Genomic DNA, 19,032 nt, shown 5'->3' on the forward strand with positions numbered 1-19,032 from the left:
GGTTTTTGGGGAGGAACAGATGATGAATGGTATTTTTAAAACACACTTAAGTCTCTTAAGACCCTTTTTGAGTTGACTTCGACTATTAACTTAAGAAAATTGCTATTTAGTCTTAGGTTTACATTCACTTAAAATCTAATTTTTTCCACTTAATCCAATTTAGTTAATATCATTTCTATGTCATTAAAATCCTTAAGGAATAATATTATCACATAATAATTGAGTTCAGACTAATTTTTGCGTAATTGCAATTTGGTCCCTAAACTTTACCATATTTGCACTTTGACCCTTATAATCCTTCACAATAATATTTTTGGCCCTAAATGACTTGATGGGCATGAATTGTATCCTTGTTCATATTATCATGTTAATTTCATGATTAACTTGTCCTTATTTGTCACAAATTCCCTTAACACCATTTAATAGCTTGGCCTTTATAGAACTGCTGTAGTGTAATGTAACATCTCGAGCGTTGATGAGGGCAGGGAGTGATCGCCGGTCCGAAAGGGTACAGACAAGAAGTGACTCCTGGCAGGCTTCCAGCAGGGGTACATGAATGAATCAAATCGACACCTGAAAGAAAGGTATACCAACAAGAGGCATATACTTTTCGGTAGCCCATAATGGAAGAACTCCATAGTTAAGCGTGCTTGACTTGGAGTAATTCTGGGATGAGTGACTTCCTGGAAAATTTTTCCCAAAAAGTGTGTGAGTGAGGATAAAGCACACTAAAAAGTCTCGTGTTAGTATGTGGGGATAGTCATTGATCCTTGCATGTTGTTGGGCGTCATATGTAAGTGGTTATATTATTTAATTTATTTATTTTACACTAGCTTAATTTCTTATTTATATGACTTGATAGTGTGAGTTATTATAGTTGTGGTCTTCCACCATGGACTACCTCTAGCTCACCTGACAATGATATTATAGTTGGGTTGGGCTTAGGTTAGCCAAATGATTGACTCAAGACAAATACTTGGCCTTGGAGTAATATAGGGAGCATACTAATATGGGGTTTTACACTTAAGGTGAGATTATTGGGATATTCAAGTGTGATGGAATCTCACATTAGTTGATATTGGCTAAGTGAAATGCATATAAGTGGAAGGATCCATGAACCCAATCCCTTACAGTTTTGAATTGAGGCATGATGATGTCTAACCCACTTGGTACAGTTGGTGTGACTTAACCAATTGATAAAGGTCCCCCGCCACGGATTCACCCTAACCTACCCAACAATAAAGAAATATTTTTTTTATTTTATTTTTCAATTAGATCTTAAGATAATTTATGTATCGGGAATAGATGGTAGATTTTACAAACTTTGGCTAGCAATATCAAAATTAAAATGCTATTTTTTCTTAATTATATGAAGTAGAATTAGGCCTTTAATATTTAAGGGAGATATTTAAGAATAAAAATCATCATTAAACTAAAAAGATTCATGTTCCATCGTTGAAGATAGGGAAAGATTAGAGCAAAAGTATAACCGAATTTATGGAAAACAAAAAGGAGAAACTTATAGTTTTTAATCTTTCATGACTTAAATAGTTACAGACTTACAGGAACAATTTCTCTTTAACAATGGAGGGCTCTTTTATTCTAATGGTAGGATATAAAAAAGAAAAATAAAAAAAAGAGCATACAAATAGGGTTCATATCCTTTTTTTGACATTTACGGACAGTAATAATATTATAGGTGCCAATTATACTAGTATAAGTTATAAATTGTTGACTCAGCTTAGTCTTCTATATATAGTTGATTGAGCGTTATTTGAATTGATTCCTCGGTTAATATTTTGTTTATTATTTATATAATTGTTATGGACCCGTATAAAGTGCCCATTGAATCGCAGACTCAATAAGGGGCAATCCAAGATTCAAATCAAGTATAATTGCGGATAGTATCCATCAAGGATACTAATCCTAATATGTCAGCGTAGCAGACAGGCCTGGACCCTCATCAGAGGTACTAAATGTCCACATCATACTACCCACAGGTAACCAATATAAATAAAAGGTAAATCCTAAAGGTACGTTACGTTTTCTCCCTTACTGTTATGTTGTCAAGGTGCGCACGCACACACCCCATTGGCAAATGCCGTTATTAGTTCGTTGTGCACAGTGATCTGCTTGACTCAAGGGTATCTCCTTCATAATACCTTGGAGAGGGCACTAGATCCAAGATTAACATACCAGTCCATTGGGCTGGACATCTCTGTCTCTAAGACAGAACATTGGCGCCGTCTATGGGGAATTCTTTTTGAATTTGATATTCCCACTATTCTGATCGAAGATGGAAGTCCGAACAAGGAGTAATAGCCAACAGTCACACCCTCAAAATCAGCCGCTGGATCCAGTCTTGGAAGAGGTGAATCAACCTCAAAACCAGCCTGAGAATGAAATAGATTATGATCATGTTCATGTCAGTGAGGATGTGTCAGACACAGCCTCCACCCCCGCACCCCATGATCAAGTTGCAGCTCCAGCTTTGAATAATCCTCCCAAACATCTTGGGGATACTGCTGCTGCTCGCGTTGCCCAACCTGCAGATCCAGATTCCAGACTTGCTCAAAACGTGATTGCTGCAGTTTTGCGATGAATGGAGGAGATGGAGAATCGTAATAACCTCTAGCGGCAAGATTTCCAGAGAATGTAAGAACAAAGTACCACGATGATGCAGGAGTTGGAGCAGCGCTTGATGGGGATGACATGGTCTGCAGAGAGAGAGAGAGGCCCCAAGCAGAGATGCTAATGGCCGAGAAGGAAACAACAACCCGGATCATCAAAACTGGGTTACTGAGGTAGAGAACCAAGGAATGGCCAATCCTAGAGTTGCATCGACTACAATCTCGAGAAACAATGTAAGGCCCAATCTTGGGAGTACGTTGGGTCTAAACCCAGAGAATATCGGAATGGGGGAACATAATGCTAATGTGCAAACTTTGACCCATAATGCTTCGGCAGGACCAAATGGGCAGAGAAACCAAGATGGGGTACACCCCAACCAAAATACTCAAGCCACCAGAGGACGCATGGGACCCGATGGGTACAGGAGAAAATACAGTAGGGGGCAGTATAATAACAGCCTTTTTACTGGTGAAATACTAAATGCTCCTTTCCCAGAGGATTTTGATTCGGCACGCTTGCCGAAATACGATGGAAGTCAGGACCTACAAGTCCACATAAATGCATTTGATACGGACATGTATATCCGAGGAATTGATGAACCTATCATATATATGATATTTGCCATAACTCTGACTAGGGCAGCGCAGGCATGGTTTTCAGCCCTCCCTGCCAACTACATTAGATCTTTTGAGGAATTTAGAGAAAAGTTCTTTCTGAATTTTGCTACCAATAAAAACATCCAAAATCTGAATTCTCACTGGGCAAGATACGACAACAACCCGGAGAAACCCTCCAAAGATATCTTAACAAGTTTAAGGATGCTGCCTTGCAGGTGCCGGGTTTATAAGAGAGTGTCCATGTCCACCTCATTGTGGCCGGCCTGGATGGATCATCTAGACTAGCCAAGTCAGTCTACAGAGGACGTTGGAGGAGTTTAGAACTCGTTCCAAGAAATAATTGGAACTCGAACAAATGGAGATAGCAAATGCGCTATCAGAAGAGGGTAAAATAGCTAGTCCAAGAAGGAGGAGCCCAACCCCAAGAGAAAAGGATCGACCCGGTAATAAAAAGAAAGATTCCAAAAGCAAGATCCTGGATGACAAAGACCGGGTTGGAAGATATGAGAAGTATACAGCGTTGAATGCCTCACGTTCTCAAATTTGGAGGGAAGTGGCAATGACGGAGATGAAGAAAGTAGATAGACCTCGGCCCAAATTCGATGTAGGAGGTTTGGATAAGTCCAAAATTGTGCCTTCCACGATGGACCGGGTCACAACATTGATCAATGCTAGGATCTCTGAGATGCTGTGGAGAAATTTGTTAGAGAAGGCAAATTATGCCAGTATGTGATTAAAACTCAGGGTGCCAAAAATATTAAAAGAAAGACTGGAAACTGAAAGAGGAGCAAGAGTTCGATCCCTGAGAAGAAAAAGAAAGAGGAGAGGAACCAAAAAGATGATTCCAATAACGATGAATTCTCAGAAGTCGAATTCGATTGTAATATGATCAGTTGAGCTTTGGGAGGAGGAGGAGACATTGTCAGTGCTAGGAGAAAGTATCTAAAATAGGTGCTTTCGATCCGGAATCGTCCTAAATTTAATAAGGACCCCAGCAAACCAGACCCTCATCTGCTCTAATTCACAAAGGAAGACATGCAAGGTGTTTTGCTAGGGCATGTAGACGGGTTGGTCGTCACCGGAACCCTGGTGAATTGCCGGGTTAAAAGGATCTTCATAGATGCACGAAGCAGTGCCGACATTATACTATGGGGTGCCTTCAAAAAGATGAACCTTGATGAGGAGGACCTCAAACCCTGCAAGACAACCTTGATAGCTTTTAATGGAGAAAATACACCTCCTAAAGGCTATATAGATCTCATGTTAACCCTAGGAACAAAGGAAGCATTCAAATCAGAACGAGTGAGATTCATAGTGGCTGATTTCCCGTCAGAATACAATATAATTCTGAGAAGACCAACCATACACAAATAGGACATGCTGGTCTCCACGGAGCATCAAAAGATAAAGATGGTAAGTAGCAAGAACGAAATTATTACCATCAGTGGTGATAAGAAAGAATCCAAAGAATGTTACTTTGAAACAATCAAAGGGAATGAAGGCGAACACTTGAGTCCACCCCGGATACGTCCAGGGGATAAAGCCGGCAAGAAAGTAATCCCTCATCATTCAGATAAACCCGTCAATGTGGTTGAACTGGATATGAGAGAAGAAATATTCCCCAGACCAGAACCATATGGGGAATTAGAAGACCTTGTGCTTGGGAAAGAACTGGTCAATTTACCCGAATTGGTAAGACCATAGATCCCCACATTAAGGAAGAGTTAGCCGGGTTTCTCAAAAGCAACACAGATGTCTTTTCATGGAAATCATCAGCGATTCCCGGCATAGATCCAACCTTTTGCTGCCATAAGTTGGCAGTTTACCCTTGATCAGTACCAGTTTCACATAAGAAAAGGAAGCTGGGGCCAGAAGGAAAACAAGTTCTGGAGGAACATGTTAAGGAGTTACTGGATGTCGGGTTCATTCGTGAAATACAATATACAACCTGGCTTGCAAATGTTGTTATGGTTAAAAAATCTAACGGCAAATGCAGGGTCTGTACTGATTACATGGATCTGAATAAGGTATGCCAAAGGATTCTTATCCTATGCCTAACATAGACCAGCAGGTGGATAACTCTGCTGGATTCCAATTGCTATCTTTCATGGATGCTTATTCGGGTTATAACCAGATCCCGATGTATCCTAAAGATAAAGAAAAAAACTACATTTATTGCTGAAAATGCCAATTACTGCTACAACGTGATGCCATTTGGGCTCAAAAACTCTGGGACTACATACCAAAGGATGATGAACAAAGTGTTCGAGGATCAATTGGGCAAAAATGTAGAAGTGTACGTCGATGATATGATCGTTAAGTCATTCGATATGACGAATCATGTCCGAGATCTGGAGCTGACATTCCAAAAGCTTAGGAAATACCGCATTCGGCTAAACCCGGTAAAATGTGCATTTAGAGTTCCAGCAGGGAAATTTTTGGGTTTCATGCTAACCCATAGGGGATTTGAAGCAAATCCTGACAAGTGCAAAGCAATGCTTGATATGAAAGCACCCCAGAATAAGAAAGAGGTTCAACAATTGACTGGTAGGTTGGCTGCACTAACCCGGTTCTTACCCAAGTCTGCTGAAAATGCCCTCCCATTCTTCAAATTACTAAAGAAAGAGGTTGTGCAAGGTTGAAACCTGAAATGTCAATTCGCGTTCGACAAAGACGAGAAATGTTTGGCAACCCCACCAGTGTTGTCTAAGCCTGAACTAGGAGATACTCTAATTCTGTATCTGGCTGTAGGGGAAGAGGCAATAAGCGTTGTCCTGATCAAAGAAACCAACAAAGGTTAGGAGCCAATTTACTTCGTCAGTAGGGGCTTGCAAGGTCTCGAGTTGAGGTACCAGAAGCTGGAAAAAGTGGTTTTTGCCTTATTGATTACTGCGAGGAGATTACAGCCATATTTTCAGGGATATCAGATAATAATCCGAACTAATCAGCCTATACGACAGGTGTTGCATAAGCCAGATTTGGTAGGAAGAATGACTAACTGGACAATTGAATAACTAATCAGCCTATACGACATAACATATGAAAGTCGGAAGGCTATCAAATCACAAGCTTTGGTCGACTTCATAATGGAACTAACCCTGGTTAACCCAGAAATGTGATAAGCTGAAAACGCTTGGAGGGTATAGGTAGATGGATCCTCCAATGATAAAGGAAATGGAGCTGGGATTATACTTGAAAGTCCAGAAGGGGTGGCAATAGAACACTCCTTGAACCTGGGTTTTCTAACTTCAAACAATCAAGCAGAGTATGAAGCTCTAATAGTCGGATTGATGCAGGCTAAGGAACACGGGGCTAAAAAGGTTAAAATTTTCAGTGACTCCCAGCTGATGACTTCTTAGATAGAAGGAAAATATTAGGCCAAAGGCCCTTTGCTGATGAAATACTTAAACAAGGTTCGAGAGATGATGGCTGAGTTTGATGAGGTGAAAGTCATTCACATTCCTCGAGGGGAAAACAACCGAGCTAACATCTTGTCTAAATTGGCAAGTACAAAAAACCCAGGAAACCATAGAACCGTGGTACAGCAAAGTAGAACAGAGCTGAGTTGCGTGATGATAATCACCTCGGCAAGTGACTGAAGGCAACCCATAGTGGCATACTTCGAGAAAAGGACATTGCATGAGGACCCAATGGAGTCCAGAAAGTTGGTCCGAGATGCAACACAATACACAATTGTGGATGACCAGCTATATAGAAAGGGGTTGCACATTTCTATGCTAAAATGCTTAAACTCAGAAGAAGCAGAATATGTGTTGGCCGAGATACATGAAGGGATCAATGGTCAACACATGGGGGGCATAGCTCTAGCTAGAAAAGCCCTCCGAGCTGGCTATTATTGGCCAACTATGGAAGCAGACTCCAAAGAGTATGTCAAAAGATGCGACAGTTGTCAGAAGCATGCTAAGCTGACTCTTTCACCACCGGAAGAATTGAAATACATCTCGACTCCATGACCCTTTTTTCAAATGGGAGATGGATTTGCTGGGACTCTTCAAAGCTGCAGAAGGATAGCTGAAGTGGTTATTCGTGGCCGTAGACTACTTCACCAAGTGGATAGAAGCAGAACCAGTTACCACAATAACCTCTGTCAGGGTACAAAGGTTCTTTGAAAGGAACATTGTTTCCAGGTTTAGAATACCGGCCGAGGTGGTGACTGATAATGGAACACAATTTGCTGATAAATAGTTCCAGGAGTTGATGAAAGACTTAAAGGTCAAACACCTCTTCGTATCTGTGGAACACCCACAGTCAAATAGGCAAGCTGAAGCTGCAAACAAGATAACTGTTGACAGGCTCAAGAAAAGAATGATGGATGCCAAAGAAAGCTGGGTTCATCAATTATACTTTGTCTTATGGGCATACCGAACAAGTACCCAGACAGCAACGGGGGAAACCCCTTTCAGATCGACATATGGATGTGAAGCCATGATCCCGATGGAGATTGGGGAACCCTCTTAGAGAAGAATGAATGCTATTAAGCAGAATGAACAAGAAAACAATAAAATGCTCGCTGCTGAATTAGATCTCATAGATGAAGCCATGGTCACAGCTCACTACCGGGATATGATGACCAAACAGCTAATAGCAGCCAGATACAGCAAAAAAGTAAGGCCAAGAATATTTGAGAAAAATGACTTGGTACTCAGAAGAGCAGACATCGGCAACAAGAATGCCATAGATGGAAAGCTAGCTGCAAATTGGCAAGGTCCTTACCGAGTTAAAGAAAAACTTGGAAGAGGAGCCTATATCCTGGAAACAATAGAAGCAAAAGGAATCAAGAGAACCTGGAACGCGGATAAGCTCAAAATATATTACAGCTAAATCCGAGATCCACCTTATGAGAATTTGAAATATTTCAATTTATTTGAAGTTTTCTCTAGGCGAATTATTTTTCTTTTTAGGGATTTGACTAAAGCCGAATATGCCAGCAATTTCATGTAATCGACAAATTTGATATCAATAAATTAGGAATTTTCTTTTTTAAGATTTATTCTTATTCAATTTTGATGCATCAATATACATCCCGAGGTGCAAGTGCAATTTGTCATACTAACTCTGATCAAGTCGAAATGCTCCTTACCTTGGTTTAAGGACTTAAAGGGGACAAGTGACAATACTGCCTTTACCTTGGGTAAAGCCAGATTATAAAATCCAGGTTATGATGAAACGGTTAAGTCAACAAAGACAACCACCATCATCAACGTCGGCTTGCCAAAATGGTTAAGTCAATATAAACATGCGTCATAGAAAATGACAAAAAACGAAATTCGTATAATGCTTTTGATCTCGGCCAGGTCAATATACAGGTACTCGTAACATGCACGAGTTGCAAAAATGAAAGTATATTCAAGTTGTTTAAAAATAACCCATCTCAAATGGGGAGAAACATGAATAAAGCTTTAAGAAAGGCTAAGAAAATTGACTAAGTTAAGAATTCAGCCTGAAAAGATGATAAGAAGCATTCAACGAATGCCTCAGGCAACCAAGGAAGTTTACGACAATCAAAAAACTTAGATAAATGCATCTAAGGTTGCTCGAAAAATATGAAATGCAAAACGTCAAAGTATAAAGTAGAATACGAAGACGTGAGATAAACAAAAAATCTTAAGAAAGCAAATCGGAGTAAAACCGGCAATATTCTTTACAAATCAAAAAGGGGTTTAAAATCCCCAGACAAATGAGCATTACAAAAACAACCGACATCCCGATCCTTCACGCAGCAGGGGTGGCAGGGGTCTCCAATTGAGGTAATGAGACCTCAGCAAGTTGAGTAGGTTGAGTATTAACCTCTTCACCTCCTTCAACCATAATTTCCTCTCCGCCTTTTGTCTGAGTCACGGAGTTACAAGCTGGAGACTTGTTGTGCAATTTGCAATCAATTAAATAAATCACACAAATACGCAAGTGCACGTGTCACAAGTAATAAAGGGATGTGTGAGTCCAAGTATCGTTCTCACGGAGATTATTTATAAAACAATGATTATTTAAGTAAAGAAACTAGAAAAGCATTAATTTTTATGATTGAGTTTGTAAAATAAAAGATAATTAAATTAAGAAAATAGTAAGCTAATTAAAGGTATTAAAATGACGGAAGAGATATAGGTCAGATTCAATTTCCTTGATACAGCAATACTGAAACGATGCTATAACGATGCTATATCAATGCTTAATTAGTAACCGAACACTAAGGTATGCTAGGGCTTTTGGCCAACCTAACATTTATACCCAATAACTAATTACTAAATTGTTAAAGTTCAAGTTCAAAGGCTATGTGGTGTGAATGATCTCTCTACTCACAACTTAATCAAGTTATTCTTAACCTAATTAATCCACACAATTCAACAAGGGTCTGGATTCGGAAACCTCTCGACCCTAACCTCCTCAATATCACATATGTATCTCTCGACATGCATACATGAATAAGAATAAGCAAACTCGTTGAAAAGCTAATTAAACATTAATAAAACAAAGTTTAGGCATACATCTCAATGTTACAGCATAGGTACTTTATCACCTAACCTATAGAGCAATTTAGCTCATAATGGAATTAAATAAAACAGAGAAAAGGAAGAAAGAACTCCTTGGAAAACAGAAAAGAAGATGAAAGCGAGTGCTGTAGGAAAACTTCGTCACGGTCTTGCTCCAGCAATGCTCCAGCAGCTCTTCTTCCTCCAAGAACCTTACTTTCTCTCTCTAGAACGTGGGAGGGGTACTATATTCTTCCCCTCCCTTCTTTCTTGCCTTTCTGACATCTCTCACCCCCTTTGAATTTGTAGGGGACTCCTCTTTAAATAGGAAAAGGTAGTTGGTTAATTGGTGAAAATTCATGAGTTGTGCTGCTGCAGCCTTATCTTATCCTTATTTTCTTGGGTTGTTGGCACTTGATTGGATAAGATCTTAATCTTCTTGATTTTCTTGTGCTGTTGGCACTTGATTGGATAAGATCTTGATCTTCTTGATTTTCTTGTGCCAATATTGTGGTTGATCGAACAAGAGTTTGTTGTCCTTGTTCTTTGGGATTTTGGGATAAGACTCAATCTTTGAAATCGTCCTTGATCCTTGCTTGCTGGTGTTTTATCCATTCGTTGGGAATTATCTAACTTTTGAAATTTGAAAGTTCGGTTGTTCCTTTGTCCACGCTGTCAGGCTGTAGCGATTGCTATATCATTACTTCGTCAGCTTCTCTGCTACAGCATTTTGACGTCAACTTTTCCTGCAAAGACAAACACTCAACAAATCATCTTTTCTTATACAAAATCAAGGAATATTATCTCATTTTCCATACTTAGTCATCTCAAAGCACTTAATCATGAATAAGCAACATTTAGCTCAATTTTTATGCAATTAAGACACTTTATATGAAATTTATGCAGCAAATACATCATAAAAATACCAAATTATGTTATCAAAAAAAAAAAATACCAAATTAACTCTCATTTGGGAGAGTTAACAAGACTCTGGTGGAGGAGCAACAATTTTGCCCCTGCTGACATAGGCCTTGGGATGTATTCCGTTTGTGTTAAATTGCAGTTTCGGGTTAACTATCTTCAATTCATTCAATGCATTATTAAAGGAGCCCACCATCGACTTCTCAAGTTCACCCCGGTAAAATAAAGCACTATTTTCAGCCTTCTTCAGCTTTGACACGACCCTCTCATGGATAATCTTGAAGTCCGATAAGGACTTACTATTGAAAGCATGCAAAGCCAGAAGTTCATTATGCTTCCTTTGAAGATTGGTGAAATTCTCTTTCACCTTGGCCAACTCTCGGTTTGTCTGGTCCTTATCTTTCTTCACCTGGACCAACTCGGCAACGGTCTTGCCTCTCTCCTCCCGAGATGCATTTAACTCGTTCAGAGTGCGAAGAAACTTGGTCTTCAAAGTGAGCAAAGGCCTAACCATGGTGGACATCTACATGCAATTCAGCTTCATATCCTCCAGCTCCTTTATTTGAGTTGTGGTGAAAGGAGATGAGTTGAAAAAATCTCAGGGGGACAAACGGAATCCCGAAGAGCATCGGTTACTCCGGATTGCCATAAATCATGCTTGGCAACCCCGAAAGATGATGGAGGAAGCAAACTTTGCCACAGCTTGAGAGGTGGGGGCATCTTTGTAAGCAGGGTTTCCCTTGGTCTTATCAGCCAGGATTCCCTTGGTCTTCTCGGCAGTGGCAGCAGGAGGTTTCTTGGACTTCTACTCAGGGGTTTTCCTTTTCTTGCCCGTCAAGTCAACAACTGCTTCCTTTTTACCCCGGCCCAAAACTGACAACCAGTTGGGTGGGTCATCCTGCTGGTCTTGCTAATTATCTTGCTGCTGGTTTTCCATACTGGGAACTGCAACATCAAAGCAGTAAAGAGCGTCATAAGATGCAATGTCAAAAATATGCATGTAAGTGTAAAAGCAAGGCATACTTATTTCAGCATCAAGCTCCTCTTGGGACTTGTAAAGAAGGGACGCAACGCTAACATAAGTGCGCGAACTTTTATATGCACGCATGGCAATCATACTGTTGATATCAGTGGGGTTCAACTCGGATTCTTTAAAACGGTAACCTGCAGAAGGAAATTGGTAATGGTCAGATGACCAACAAAGAGGAAATTTTCCTTCCACATCCTTGGAATCACAATCTTTAAGGAACCACACTTCCTTTCCAAGATGCGCAGAAACTTTGAAAAACTTCTCCATGAAGTTCTTAAAGGACTCAATGTAAACATGAAAAATTTTACGACCAGAGACACCCCGGATGGTGACCCAACCTTTTTCGTTCTGGCGGTTCACGGCCAGTTCGAGGAGTAAGAGGCATAAAGAAATAAAAGAAAACACAGACAGAAGGTGGAAGGGCGAGGTATGCGCAAAAATTCTCAAACGCCTTAACGAAACCCCAAGCATTAGGGTAAAGTTGACTGGGAGCTATGTGAAGATGATTTAAAATGTCCATCTGGAACTCGAAGAAATGAAACTTGATGCCGAGTTGAGTTACAAGATCTCGGTAAAAGAAGAAAAAATAAGGTTCATCAGAACTTCCCCCAGAACAAACTGGTTCGTTTTCATGTGGAGGGCCTATGTCAAAGTTTTCCAGCTTCCCAACGGGGAGACCAGCAACATCGTTCGTACTTATCTCGGACGTGGTGTTTAAAACTTCATAAGTTACCCAGGGAGACTGGGATACTGGGGAGGCTGGAGGAGACTCAGAACACGACTCGGTAGAACCTGACCCCTCTACAACCTTTGGGGGGAGATGCCATAAATACCTAAAACAATAAAAGAGCTTAATCAGAAGGGTAGAAATGGCATACCTGAATCAAAAATGCTACTAGATGAAGAATCACTAGAAGACGAAGAAGTTGACTTCTCTGAGATAGTGATTGGGTCATCTGTCTCACCAGATGCCGAGGTATATCCTGGAACATCTCCATGTCGGCAGCTAGCTAACGTAGACTTGGCCAAATAGTCACATCATTGTTCAATGAGTTTGGAACTCAGAAAGACACAGGAATAACACGGAGCAGTTTTATGGATACTGAAAGATAGGGGGATATCCTGGTTGACTAATGGAAGACCAGGGTTTGCTACAAGTAAACTACTGGAGGGCTTAGAACCGGTTGGGGGAAGATGCAGGGGAATACGTCTGCTCACATAAAGATGACTCCTACCCCCGGGTGGACGAACCTCTATCACGGTTTTGCCCTAATTCTCTGTTAGACAACCCGGATCTCCTCTGGGATCTACCACCACGGTAACCACGAAGCATGGCTTCACGCTCTTTCTCTTCAGTTCTTGAAATCCCCCACAGCCAAAAACGAGCACCAGTGGGAATCTTTTTGAAAAAATCCAAATCCTCCTCCTTCTTCCCATCACAATGCAGAACTGAAGAATGAAATTTTTTCTCCCTCATTTTGGTTAAAAATTCCAAACGACACTAAGTTTTAAAGCAACAAGAGAAAAATTGACAAACAAAGGATGACACACACTAAAATGCAAAGAAGTGAAGCAATGTGCAACATTTTACAACTACTGAGCCTTGGCACAACAGACAATTTGCCAGAATAACGTTCGAAGAACAACAAATTCACAACAGAAATGGCAAATGTCTAAAATGCAGACAGCCAAATGTAGACAATTCAGGAAGAAGATAAGTCAAGTGTGAAGGGAATTGGTAAATACCTGAGTGAAGAAAACGAAGAAAATGAACTCCAAGAAAATGCAGAAAAGACACTTGCGGATGCTAGCGCTCAAAGAATTTAGGGAAAAAATTCTTCAAAATAAGCAAAGAAAAGAACGAAAAGGGGACAATGTACGTGTTTATATAGGCACAAGCGTAACTGCTGCGGTTACGAATGGCAAGGGTCAGGGCCACCAAAGTCATTTCACTTGTAAGTGGTAACCGCAGCAGTCGTGGATGGCAAGGGTCAAGGGCACCAACGTCATTGCACTCAAAAAGCAATGATTATACGCCTAAAACGATACTCCTAATAAATGTGCATGAAATCAAAAACGGCATAAAACGGATGCAGCACGCTAACACACGCAGCTAGCGGCACGTGTCAGAATGACATGAGTACTGCTGATAAGTCAGCGCGTGAGACTGAAGACACGCATATACGACAACTTTTAGTCGGGTTATACGAATAATGCTTGTGGGCAACTCGCCAGTTGGGTCACAACTACTCAAGCACATTCGTTACCTGATTACACATGTAGAGTATCTTACCGGGTTCATGCATAACCTGTCCCAGTAGGGGACTAGGGAAAATAATTCTCGGTTCCGGAAGAAAGATACAAACTCAGGACATGTGCGTAAGGAATGATGCTTGGGGAAACTCGCCAGTTGGGTCCCAACTACTCAAGCTCATCCCTAACTCGGTATGGGAATACGTGAAATATTTTTCCTAGTTTATGCTCAAACCCGCCGAGATAAGAGGCGATAAGGATCCTAGTTGAAAATCCTGATAAATAAGGAACACGTATGCAAAGAGGTTACAAAAAATCAAACTCTCTCAGCTCAGCAGAAAAACCTGAAGCAAAATGCAAGGAAATTCACCCCGACAACTCGGAAACCCAGGTAGCCTGGCTGAGGGGCAACTGTTATGGACCCGTATAAATGGCCCATTGAATCGTAGGCCCAATAAGGGGCAATCCAATATTCAAATCAAGTATAATTGCGGATAGTATCCATCAAGGATACTAATCCTAATACGACAGCGTAGCGGACAGGCCTGGGCCCTCATCGGAGGTACTAAAGGTCCACATCATACTACCCACAGGTAACCTCTATAAATAAAAGGTAAACCCTAAAGGTATGTTACACTCTCTCCCTTACTGTTATGCTGTCACGGTGCACACACACACTTCATTGGCAAATGTCGTTATTAGTTCATTGTGCATAGTGATCTGCTTGACTCAAAGATATCTTCTTCATAGATACCTGGGAGAGGGCACTAGATCCAAGATTAACATACCAGTCTATTGGGCTGGACATCTCTGTCTCTAAGACAAAACAATAATCAAGATATTAAATATTAAATTTAAATAATTCATTTAGTTAACTTGTGTTTTAAATTTAAATATTTAAAAGTATATATTGTTTAATTAATTAGATAAAAAAAAATTATAATATTTCAGTCAAATTAGTTTTTTAAAAAAAGAATTTGATAATTATAAGAGTTAATTATGACATGTTTTGGATTCTGAACTGATTTTTCCATTTTCAGTTCAGTCTTGTTTTGGTTTTGTCAAATTGGGTCAAGTCATCTTAAGTCAAATTTTTAACATTAGGCTGACATTTTTATTATTATTTTGACACCTCTAACTCTTAAAAGAAAAAGAAAAAATTATAGCTTCTACTCAACGTCCATTTACGTCCTCTGAAAATTAAAAACAGAATTATACAGTTAAATTTTACACGTTTAACTTAGGGTTTGCTTTTTCTGCAGTCAATGTAGATAACTTATCTATATTGAGCCCAAAGCGACATCGTTTTGAGGCAAAAATCAAGGTATTTTTGTTATTATAATTTATTTTATGATTATAATAGTCTTTTTTATTATAATTTTTTAATTTTTTAACCCAAAATGATATCGTTTTAGAAGCGAATGTAAATAACTTATCTACATTCACGGTAGAAATATTAAAGCCTTTAACTTATATAAAAAAAAGAAAAATATTACCCTTCTTTTACATAAGATAATTTCTCTCACTTTGATTTTCGCACATCAACTTTTTTTTCTTGTAATGGTGAGACCCATCCATTTTATCTTTACAATATAAAATAATTATCTTATGTAAACGAAGACTAATAAAGCCCATAAAAAAACATGGAAAAAAATGCAATAGCAGCACGAAGAGTGAGATTTCAACCAGTCACATACTTGTATGGGAATACCCACTGGTTTATTTTTGCTAGCTTGTGCTGTGGTATTATTAGAATTATATAATGTCAACCACTGAAGCACGGACACGGAAAATTTTTAAATTTTGCGTGACGGACATGCTCGGACACGCGTCCGACACGCGGTCAATATTTGGGGACACGTTCTGACACATTTTTCCGATACGCAATCAATTTTTTTGGACACGCGGTCAACACTCGGACACGCTAAAACACGCTCAGACACGTGTTTTTTTTAATGTTAATTTTATTTTATTAACTAAATATAAAAAAATAATTTATAAATTAATTTTTTTCTATTATGAAATTTGACATGAAAAATTAACAAAGTACGAAAAATTATTTTTATTTATATTTATGTTATGAAATTTAAATATCTGATTGGTTATATGACTTATTATAGACTCTTATATGTATTAAATATAAATTATATTATATATATTAAAATTTTTATTTAATATCAAAACGTGTCCCAACGTATCAAAATATGACATTTTTTAGAATTAACGTGTCGGCGTGTCGTATCGTGTCGTGTCCCGTGTCAGTGTCCGTGCATCATAGATGTCAACACGCAAGTTATTTAATTGAATGTGACATTCTAATTTCTTGTTCATTTTATTGAAAAATTAACTTTTTATCTTAGCTGTCAGTCTTTCACATTTGTCCACTTAACCAGATTATTTAAACAGAAATATAAGAATCATGTTACGAGAATGTTTCAGGAATGGTACTATTTATTTCTGTAACCATTTTTTAATTATTTATTCTCAAAAATATATAGCTAAAAAAAATAACTTCAATATTATAATTATGTATTTATGAGAATACATAATTAAAAATGAATGGTAAGATATCGTCAAACAGCACATACACTCTTATTTGAACCTATAGTTCATATTGTGAAAAGCCAATGTTTTTCAATTTCTAATTTCAAGGCGGATAAAAAATATATAACAGTGGGTTTTCTCATTTAAAGTTTAAAAGTCCATTGGAACAAGGGATAACCAAAGTTTCTTTTCTTCCAATTTTGAAGTATTCATCGATGGTGAGAGCAGCCACATTGCAAGAGGTGTTGAGCGAGAGCATTCATAATGTCTAAAAACACGAGAAAAAAAGAGAAGGAGCCATTCTCATCCACCTTTGATATCTCCTTTGTTCACCAACAGAGAATCAGATTCAGCTGGAATTTTTTTAGCATGTTAAAGTATTCATCAACATTCATACTCAACATTGATTGAAGGTATGTAGAAGTGCTAGAATTTCATTAAACCGAACACATTTTTTTTGGGTAGAATTCTGCAGCAGGTAACAATCTTTCGAGAGGTATTGGATCAAGCGCAAATTTTGACAAAAGTTTCATAGCATATGTTTCTAAAGTTTCACTATATAGAGTTTTAATTCAAGCTTCCAGAAGGGTATAGTGCAACTAAGAATAAAGGATACTAATATTCTATTCCTGTTTGGACAGTGAGATTCAATATGGGAGATCTTTTTTATCAATCGTTAGATCATTCCCAAATTTGATAAATGTGTTCCTCTCTTGTATTATTCTAATCTGACCATTGAAATTTTTGAATGAATTTTTCAGATGGCTAATTTCGAACATAAATTGTATTTATGTGCATATTTATTGTCTTTTGGTGTAACTTTTGTTCTAGTTGTTTATTGGTGTTCTTGATGCTTGTAGCTGACTACAGATAACCTTGTAATCTCACAGACATTGATACTAAAGATTTTGGGTGGACTTCGACACCTGTCGTGACGACACAGGCCTCTTTATCCATTAGAGCGCAGGCAAGTTGAAGAGTTAGGGGGTTACATAGATTATGGTTATCTTAATCGGGTTTTATCCGTTACTCGAGCACTCGGTATTATCTAATGGTGAAGTCTGTTCTCATAAATCAATATTATGCTTTATGACTGAAAATTTACAAAAAAACACGTTGAAGATTTGAAGATTAATAGACATTAAAGTTGTCTGCGGTGGTCTAAATGAACATAAGATTTCATTTGTTATTATTGGAGCTGGAAATGGAAATGCATTTTAATATAATTGATAAGTTTATGCTTGATAGCCTATTCTGTCAGCTATTACTTAAATCTTTACCAATTTAGTTTGTCATCACCAATTCAACATTGTTTTTTTCCTGTTGTTCACTTATCTTAAGTTTTATGCATGCTAACTGCAGAGATCATCTGTAGTTGGTATATTGACACGACACGATTTCATGCCAGAACATATATTGGGTTTGCATCCTTTGCTGGTAGGAAGCAGGTGGAAAAGATTAAGATTACAGAACCTTTTGGAATACTTTTGGGATATATGAGCAAGGCTACCAACCTTAAACTTCAACAGTAGCTTACGTATTCTTGTGATAATTTTTTTGTGGCATCTGAGCAACACTACCAAGCTTAATTATTCTTGTATTGTAGAAAGCATCCATATTCATGATACCAAAGTACAAGTGATAGTTCTTTTCTTTTCTTTTCTTTTTCTTTTTCTTTTTTTAAATAAACAAACTAGTTAGATTCTTTGAATTTGAATAAACAAACCAGTTCGGTTCTTCGAACCAAATTTTTTTCAATTGAAAGGTTCGGAAATGATTTGAAACTAGTTCGGAAATGGTTCAAAAAAGGTTCTAGTTTGGAACTAGTTCAAAACTAGTTCATATTTGATTTGGGTCGAACCAGTTCAATTTAAAAAAATAAAAAAAAAGGTTCGGTTTGATTTTGCAAAAAATTCAGTTCGGGTCGACCCATGTCCATCCCTACTATCGTCGCTAGCTTTTACTCCTTACATTAAGGAGATTTTTCTTGTTAAAATGATCTTGTGTTGCTTTGAATTTGGTTCTTGCATAGTTGTTAGGGTCCGTCGCCTCTCATGTGACTGCTGATGAGAAAAGTTGCAGCAAATTTTTAACACTAAGATACACGTGCGGATCCTAGGATACACGTGCGGATTCTATCAAAAACAAAAAAAAAAAAACCAAGATTCGGACGCGTATTCTGTGTTGCTGCAAGTTTTCCCTTATGGAGTCACATAAGAAGTACTTTCCCCTAGTTGTTATTGGTATATCTATTTTGCTTGAGTTCAACTTTTCATAACTGGTTCACAGAAGAGAAATTTGTGTTATTTTTCCCAAACAAAATTAGGGGGTGTTTGTTTCAAGTTTTTGGAGAGGATTACCGGTAATCCTTCTTTGGTAAATGTAATTACCACGTTTGGTAGGAGGAATAAATTACGATTCCCGGATATCCAAGGATTACCGGTAATTTAATTTATAAAGAAAAGTCACTATTCAGATTACCAAAAATAATATGGTAATTCGGAATACCAATCAAAATACCACGTAAAGGGAAAGCACAACAATAAAT

Source organism: Gastrolobium bilobum, unplaced genomic scaffold, assembly GCF_033153095.1.
Source record: "Gastrolobium bilobum isolate Gb01-03AN ecotype WA unplaced genomic scaffold, APGP_CSIRO_Gbil_v1 utg42518, whole genome shotgun sequence".
NCBI classification, from domain to species: domain Eukaryota; kingdom Viridiplantae; phylum Streptophyta; class Magnoliopsida; order Fabales; family Fabaceae; genus Gastrolobium; species Gastrolobium bilobum.